This window comes from Pagrus pagrus (genome assembly GCF_965226575.1).
Source record: "Pagrus pagrus genome assembly, chromosome: 21".
Taxonomy (NCBI): Eukaryota; Metazoa; Chordata; class Actinopteri; order Spariformes; family Sparidae; genus Pagrus; species Pagrus pagrus.
The window spans coordinates 11036699-11045232 of NC_140208.1; positions in this window are offsets into that span (position 1 = coordinate 11036699).

Below are 8534 nucleotides of genomic sequence, written 5' to 3' on the forward strand. Positions count from 1 at the left end.
CTCATCAGTGTCATTATATTGTACCAATTTTATTGAAGGGTAACTTCACCCAAAAATAAAAATTCAGTCATTAGCTGCACATCCGGAAAGTCAGGTGATGTTGCATAGTCCACAAAACATTTCAGGAGCTTCACGGCAAAACAGCGTTGCAGCGTTTCTCCTAAACCACTGAAGTAGATGGAGACTTGTTTTAAAACATCAGAAGAAAACATAAAAGTGCTCCATACAGCTCTTCTGGCATGATCTAAATCTGAAGCCTTGAGATCCCAAATTACTTTAAAAAAAAAAGTTATTTATACCCTCAACACTCAGTTAAGCTTGCACCCGCCTCAGTGGGGTGCGAGCTTTTAGTTAAGCAGCTACAGTGAAGGTTTTGGCTTAATAAAGGGTGTGATTAACATCTTTTTAAAATCAATTTGGGATTTTGGGGCTTCCAGAGACTTTATGAAGCCCTTTTATGTTTTCTTTCAGTTGTTGTTGTTTTTTTAAAATAATTTTTTAGTCCCCATCTACTTAATTTGTTGAGGCGAATGCTTTAATGCTGTTTTGCTCCAGAGGTGCCTTTTGAGAGTGACTAGATAATGACTGAATTTTCATTTTTGGGTGAACCTTTCCTTCAGTGCATTAACATGTGAGCAATACTTTAACATGACTGAGGTAGACTTAGTGTAATGTTCTTCAAACACTGTTTGGTACTTGAATCCATAAAAATGCATAATATTTAATGGATTGATCATGTTACGTTGTAAAATCTTACAGTACAGTACTTGAGTAAATGTACTTTCCACTAGAACGCTCACAGTGGACTATGGAGTGGCTCACTGTCCAGTCAATCAGACAGTGACCCTGACATTAATTAGTAGCGCTGTCTCCCGCACTTCCTCCTGAGTTGATGTGATAAACGGCGGAAAACTGGGCGACATATTCGCTCTTTAATCAGTTTGTTGAAGACATGAACACTGACCTCGTTGTGGTGAAGGCCATTTTTTTGAGCCCAAAACACCAAGCTGAGGCTCATAAGAATGTCAGGAATTTGTGCATAAAGCAAAGTAATGGACCTTATAGTGGTGCTACAGTATGAAATGTTGGGGGTTTGCCAAAGTCACAATAATTGGAAATCCAGTGGTTGATGAGCCATTTCATTATGGACCAAAGTGGTGGAGGGTTTGACAGAGATGACTAAAAACATTGTAAAGGTAAAAACATGAAGTGGTTCTTTTGTCTACCAGACTGTGTACCAAAAATCCCTAATTTAAAACTGACAGGCTGCACTCTGACCTCATTGAATGTCTAATTTCACACCTAAATTCATAAGCTATTGAATCCAAACAGCAATTGCCTCCCTTCATGGCCACAGAATTACACCGAGATCTTTCATTTGAGTTGACAGTGCCGAGCCTGAGAGGACTTCTTGTTCTTAATGACCATAAATAATATGATTAACTCCCAATAAAATTAATTGGCAATGGAGGAGCTGCTGGCAGGCCATAGACTAAGCTGGCAGAGAGAGTGTTGTGTGTCTGCATGTGTGTGTTGTGTGTGTCCCTGCTGTGGTGTGAGGAACATTTCTCAAATCATGACCCAGTTCTGTTATCAAATTGGATCAAATGTGATTTCCGTCTCTGTAGACAGAGAGACAGAAATGTGTGCAGCTGGCAGTACATCAAGCCCCGTATATGACTCGTACATTTTTATAAAATTGCTGACTTTGGTGCTCAAGATGGCACGGAGCACTCACTGTGCCACTGAGCTCTCTGTCTCTTTCATGACCACGAGCAGAGGAGGTTGAAATCCTTCTCTGGGATTTTCTTTTCTCTTTCAAACAGCAGCGATGAGCACAGAATGTAGGGCTGAGTCTCTCCCTTAGTAAATCATTTTCACTCTTCTTTCACGCTACATCCATCAACATGACGACCAGACACTTAAGTGTTTAGTTAGGGGCAACAAATGCGACTGGTCCTGAGCGTATTACGTTTGCTCCAGAAATGAAAATGGCTCATTAAATATGTGATTTGTTACACAATCATCTCCTTTTCCTATGATGTTCACGCTCACTTCTTCAGCTGCCGGACGGACTCGCAGGAGGGGTGACGATCGCAGCACAAGGGCGTCAACAGGCAGCAGGAATATAGCACAAAATGCAAATTCTGGAAGAAAATCCGTGCTCAAAATAGCACACTTGATTATATAGGCAGGCAGATGGAGAGGAGAGCACTGTCAGAGAGAAAATAAAGCTTTCTGGTGCTTGGCAGACAAAGAGAAAAAGCACCTCACAGACCCCTGCATCAAAGACCAGCAAATAAAAAAATAATCTCCTTTCCCCTCGCTTCCTATTACAATCCATGAGAGGATATTACACATAAATCTACACAAGGTTTGAAATATGAAAATCTTGCTTCAGCTTCAGTATGGAGTACTGCTTCCTCCTGTCAGTCGGCTCACATAGAACAGATTTATTATGTGAAAACACACAGAGTCGATATGCTCCGACCGTGTCACACCAGGCTCAATAGAACAGAGATTGGGGAGTGACGATAAGGGTTACATGGGGCCATGGGTGGAGTGCTGGGTTGGAGGGTTTATGAGATGCTTTATGAGCAGCGGTGTTTGCAAATTATTAGTGCAGCAGCAGTATATTAAAGAAAGAGTGGGCAGAGCACTGACATCTTCGAATTGACTCATTGCAAAGTGTGCATCAGAAATCTGCTGCAGCTATAGTGTAGCTACTATAGTACAGTATGTCAAGTGTGGCATGTCAAGGCCTGCGAAACCGCCTTAAACGAGTCATGAACATATTTTGTCAACATATTTTTGTTTTTTCGGTAGCAATAACTAAATTTACTGACCTCTTAAGAACCTTATTCCATTTAAAACTGCATTTGTGGCAGCAAAAACAAGCTGTAACGCAACACTGACATACTACTGATCGGATTTTTCAGTCCTGTCGTCATGTGTTTATGGAGGGGAAATGTACTTTACTTGATCACCAGTTAACCCCTCTTTTCCTGCGATCAAGACTTACTTCAGAAGGATACACTGAAGCAGAAAACGTGTCTATTGCCAGTTTAATGAACTTAACGTAACAGAAAGGAGAGAAGAAAAAGAAGAGAGAACCAGAGTCTCAGGTGAGTGCTGAGTTTAGTCATTGACCTGAATGCAAACACACAGATAAACAGACCATCTGCATGCCATTGCTTGCTAGCTTACGGCTAATGTACAGTACGCTAATCTGGCTGTTAAGGGCAAATAAATACTCCTGCGAATAACACCAATAAACACAAGTTATTCGGTGGTCAAACCACACTTTGCTAGTGGTGAACACACCATCAAACAACCACCACTGCTGATAAAAATCTATCCAATGTAACGTAACTATCCTGCAAGTTATAGTGACAGGCTACCAAATGACACACACTTTTTTCTTGAGTCTGGGTTTGAGCATAGTTGGAAACATTTGGGATAATCTAAGTACACAACTCAACAAAAGCTTTCAACCTGCAAAATACCCCTCGCCTCACCCTCCTCTACGGTGGCTGCTGAATATGCAAAAGGCCCTCAAGAGCCAGTGTCCTTTCTGGGCTACTGTAGAAACATGGCGATGGAAGAGGTGACAAAAATACAACAGTTCTTAGCTTCAGGTGATTATACATTTGCCAGAAAAGCCAGAATAAATTGGTGAAATTGAGATTTGTCGGCTCCGTCATGAAGACTTATACCTTTGGATAGTCAGCCATTTCTGCCAATAGATCCCCCTAAATCCTGCACACTGGACCTTTAAAAGAAAGACAGTATCACCCCCTCGTCTCCAGCTGTCGCCTTCGAAGACCTGAATTCCTGATTTCAAAAATAAATTAAGGTGTGTCTTCCTCCTCCCTGTCTTATGTTGTCACCATCCTCAGGTTCCAGTCATGTTTACACTCTTCCAGACCCCTGGCCAACTGGACCATTAAAAATGAAGAAGGTACACGGAGACAGCATGTTTAATGCATGGTCTCATCTCCTGCTGCTGAGGCTACCTCCGCTTTCTCAGGATGCCGCTTCCACAAACAAGCTTTCAGTGACAGGAACGAGCACCACATGGCAGAGTCCAGAGGTAAAGGATGGCACACGGAGGGCTTCGAGGCTGAATAGTGAATAGTCAGCGCATATCCAGCGTTGAACAGGACGGAGAAAAAGAAGCCCCCGGGATTGACACATGAAAGCTGTCTTTGAAGCGTGCTACACTGGGAATGGTAGATTTGAGGAATCACTTTTTGCTTCTATAGAATCAGTATTTTAGGGGAGGCCGAGGGTGGTTTGCTGTTTATTCTCACACACAATACAAAGAGATCAAGAGAGTTTTATTTATGAGGATGGATGGATTAGCCTCAAACCATCTTCATTTGAATGGTTTCCAAAATGATCTTCTATCCTGAAAAGCATTGTCTTACAGATAAAACTTCTGAGTGTCACTTTAGAATAGACTGAATGAAAAGAGAGTCGAGGTCGGCGGGATGAAAGGAAATTCTTTCTTCCTCTCGGTTTTCAGTCGGAAGTACAGCTCAAATTAATGTAATAATGGGTTAAAATAGCACCACTGTATATTCATGGGTAAATTACAGTGTTTTGAGGAATTTATAACAGGATGTAATGTAAAATTTGAATTATCTTTGTGTGTGTTCCTGCCAAATTAGCTCTAAAATTAGGTTACAGCATTATATTCAGCTTTACTGTAATTGTTAGTGAAATCAGAGGATATTTGGGACATCTCTTACAGTCTGTATCCAGATCCAGAATACCCCAAATACAGTAAATAATACACAAATCTACTAAATGACCCTTCAAATCATGTGATTAATGAAATTGCCGCTTGTCTCTGAAGTTGTTTTCCACCATTGCTTGGAGCAATCAAACCAACAAGCACCTCTTTCACCCACATTAGTGCCAAACATAAGCTAACATCTATCCCACACATCAGAGCATCCAATCAACTGGCTCATAACCTTGAAATGACCCTTTCCAGTTCGAAATATGAATGATTACATTGAAGGTTTGGCTACATCTTCAATACATAATACAAAAAATAGGAAATAATGGGAGTTAAAGGGTTTCCTGTAATGTTAAAAGGGGCTCTATGTAACATTTTAGTCATTTACATGTATTAATCACTTTTTTATTTGTCATATGTAAGCAGATTGTAACGTGACATGAAAGCTGAGACCTTCCCCGTCTCTCTCCGTTGGCTACACAAGCCTGTGGAAGGTTTGTTTAAGCTGTTAAATGCTGCTGGACTGTGGATTTCTTTGCGGAGGACACGGATCAGATTTTCCGGGGCAGTCCAAAGGGTGTGACCCTAACAAAAGTTGCTTCCCGAGGAATTTTTTTCCACCTTCCATCTGAATTTCACATATCATCGGAATCATGAGTCAAAGTCCCACTATGCTTGTTGTTATGCAATCACCAAACCTTATCCTTATATAAACTGAGGTGACCCTCTCTATGCCAGATGGCTTTCCACTGGTTACCACAGATGTTTCCCTGAATTAAGCCCATGACACCTTATGAAACCACAACACTAAGTTCCAGTCTTGCAGATCCACCCCACCTCTGCACCTGCTCTGGGTGCTTTCAGTCCACCACTCCACACTGCAACAGGATTAAACTCAACAACACTTCACCCTTTCATCAGTAATGGCCACTTACATGTTTAACCTTTGATGTTGCTGCTGGCCTCTTGACTCGGCCGCCAAAGGAAAATCAAGGAAGGTCAAGCCGCACAATTAAGGAACAAGGTTATGATGATGCGGCTCTTAGCTGGAGAGGAGCGTGTTTTTAATGTGTACTACTTTCCCAGCTCGCTTTTATCCATCGCTTTGATCGAAAAGGTTTAAAAGGGTTAGTTTGCTTTAGCCTTCATGCATGTTAATGACTGCACAACTGCTGGTGATTTATCTCTACACTAAACTAGAAGACAGAGCTTCTATCTCCCTAATAATTGGGCAAACGCTCTTTTTGTCACGTAACTGTCCAGATTTCCTAGTTACTTACTGCTTTGCTGTTACACATTTACTCCAAGGCACACAGTACTGTACTATCCTCTGAGGACGTAACCATGTAGCTCACAGACAACAATATCACGATTGCGAGGACTTTTTATGTACCCTGCCAATGCAGAGAATACAAGCCTACTGTAGAAACAGTGAGGTTGAAAGGAAGGCTTTGTAGGTATAGGCTTAGCAATCCAACTTTCACCATTGTGAAATTTTACAAAACAAAAAAAAAAGACCCAGGACCAAAAAGGACCTGAACAAATATGTAGGAAAGTTACTGTGTTTTGGCTTTGAAGGGCAATGCACAGAAGACACTGAAATCAACTGAAAAACAGAAGTTCTTCCTGCAGCATCCTCGCCTCAGTCAGACAGCTGTGTGCTTCCTCTCAGGCATAAATGATCGGACAGTGTGTTGCCACAGGTCCTCTTCATGCCTCACCTCCCCAACCTCAGCCCTCACTGCTCTTAAATGATTTCTAAATCCAACATCCTCTAAAGTCTTGAAAGCAAACTTCAAAATCCATTAAGTCGCTAAGAAAAGGATTTGAAATTCCACAGGACAGGCTCTCACTCTCCCCACAGCTCATACTACGGCGCATTTGTGGATGTGAAGATATTAATTTTTCAGCTACTGCGCCTCAGCTCTTATAAATATATATATTTATATATATATATGCAGACACACTTATTGTTTTCCTTACGATAGGCTCGATTCAGTCAAGCCCTCGATTTAGTCGTATTCCCACAAAGGACCCTGTAAAATGTCCTGTCCGGGTGTGAAGAGGAGAGGCAAAGCTAATCTATTCAATTTGAAGTGTGTCACAGACTTTGTGGCCTTCAAGGCGCAGGGATAAGAGGATAATTGGAGCTGTTCTGTTTTACTAAAGATGCTTTGCTCGCTATCAGCTGAAGCAACTTTTTCCTCTCGCCGCCCAAGTCAACAACTCTGTCTTGACAAATAGCGAGATGAAAAAAGGCAGAATATTCAGCATACTGAAGAATCAGCAAGACAGGGAACGAGTTGGTAATAAGTCTTGCCTTGCCTGGTGTGTTTTTACAAAGGAAAGTGCAAGCTTCTGAGAAAGAGGGTGGACGAGGACAGGAAGGAAGGAGTAAAATAGATGAGTGTGCAGAAAGATGAAGACAGTGAAATACTGGGGAAATAATGTTTCTCTTCGCTTAGTTGTGATGTTGGTGAAACTGTCCACACTGCATGAAGGGGAATTATTAAATACCTGGAAAAAAATGACAGTGCATGACAAGATTTACACCTCAAAAGATGCATCTCAAGCCCAAATGACTTTGATGATCTTGTCACCTATTCCAAGCATTCTGACAACAACAACAAACGTCTTAAGGTTTCATCTCTATTAATGATAATTATACATTTCTACCCGTGACCAGTGGTGGACTTATGGGCAGGGCGCCAGAGATTGAACTTTATCATGTTTTGTCGACTGGAAGGGCATCCGAGCGGGCACTTTATCATGTTTTATCTACCACAGGGGCATCCAGGAGGGCACTTTGCATTTTTTTCGAACATGGGGGCCCACGTCCCCCCCTCAACCCCCCCTGAGTCCACCCATGCCCATGACCCTGCTGCCACCTAACTATCGAGAGACTTTGTTCGGTTTAATTAATGTGGTAGCTCACGTTCATGACTCAGCATTTTCCCTAATGATCAAAATTGGTTCTTTCCATCGATTAGATGCGAGAAATTGCTAATGTCATCCAGATGGCCCTCTGAACCTGTGAATCAGGTTGTTATGCTTTTAATGAGGGAATCCATCTGGTCTTCCAGCTCAAGAACTGACACAGCTAACATTTATGTCTAGATGTAAACTGTCATCCATGATCTTCACATGGGAACATGTTTTTTAGGTTTCTGTTTTCAAGAGACTTTTCGTAGTCAGTTGTTTCTAAAAAGGTGAAGGAATCCAAACGTAACTCCGGCAGATTGTCATTAACCATGAGAATCTTGAGATTGTGGTGATTTTCATATTAAAAGCATCAATGTAGTACAGTTTTCTTCTCTCTAAACTTCCGCTTGGGCCTTTTGTTTTTTGCAACTCTCTCCTCCATGCCTCTCCTCAGAGGTTTGTTTCTTCTTTCATCCTCGTGTTCGTACTTAAAACCGCATCTGAAACACCAAACGCTGAATACATTAATTAAATTCACACGCTTCTCGCAAAAAAAGTGACAAAATGAATCATCATGTGATCATGCAGCAGAAAACAGATTTATTTAGCATTTTAATCAGTTATTGATGAATGAGCTGACTCATTCGTTATTAAATGAAGCATTTAGTTTACATTGCTGTATCTGGCATTGCCTGTAGCTGTATTGATCCTTTCGCTTGGTTTGTTGTTCATCTCTGTTTGCTCTTATTGTAAGCTGTGTGGGTATTTTCCAAATCATATCTGACAAGTTTATATGTACCACTTTAATAGTCTTTTAGGAGTGAAATTAAATTGTTAAATGAAACCCCCGAGCAGAGACAGAGGG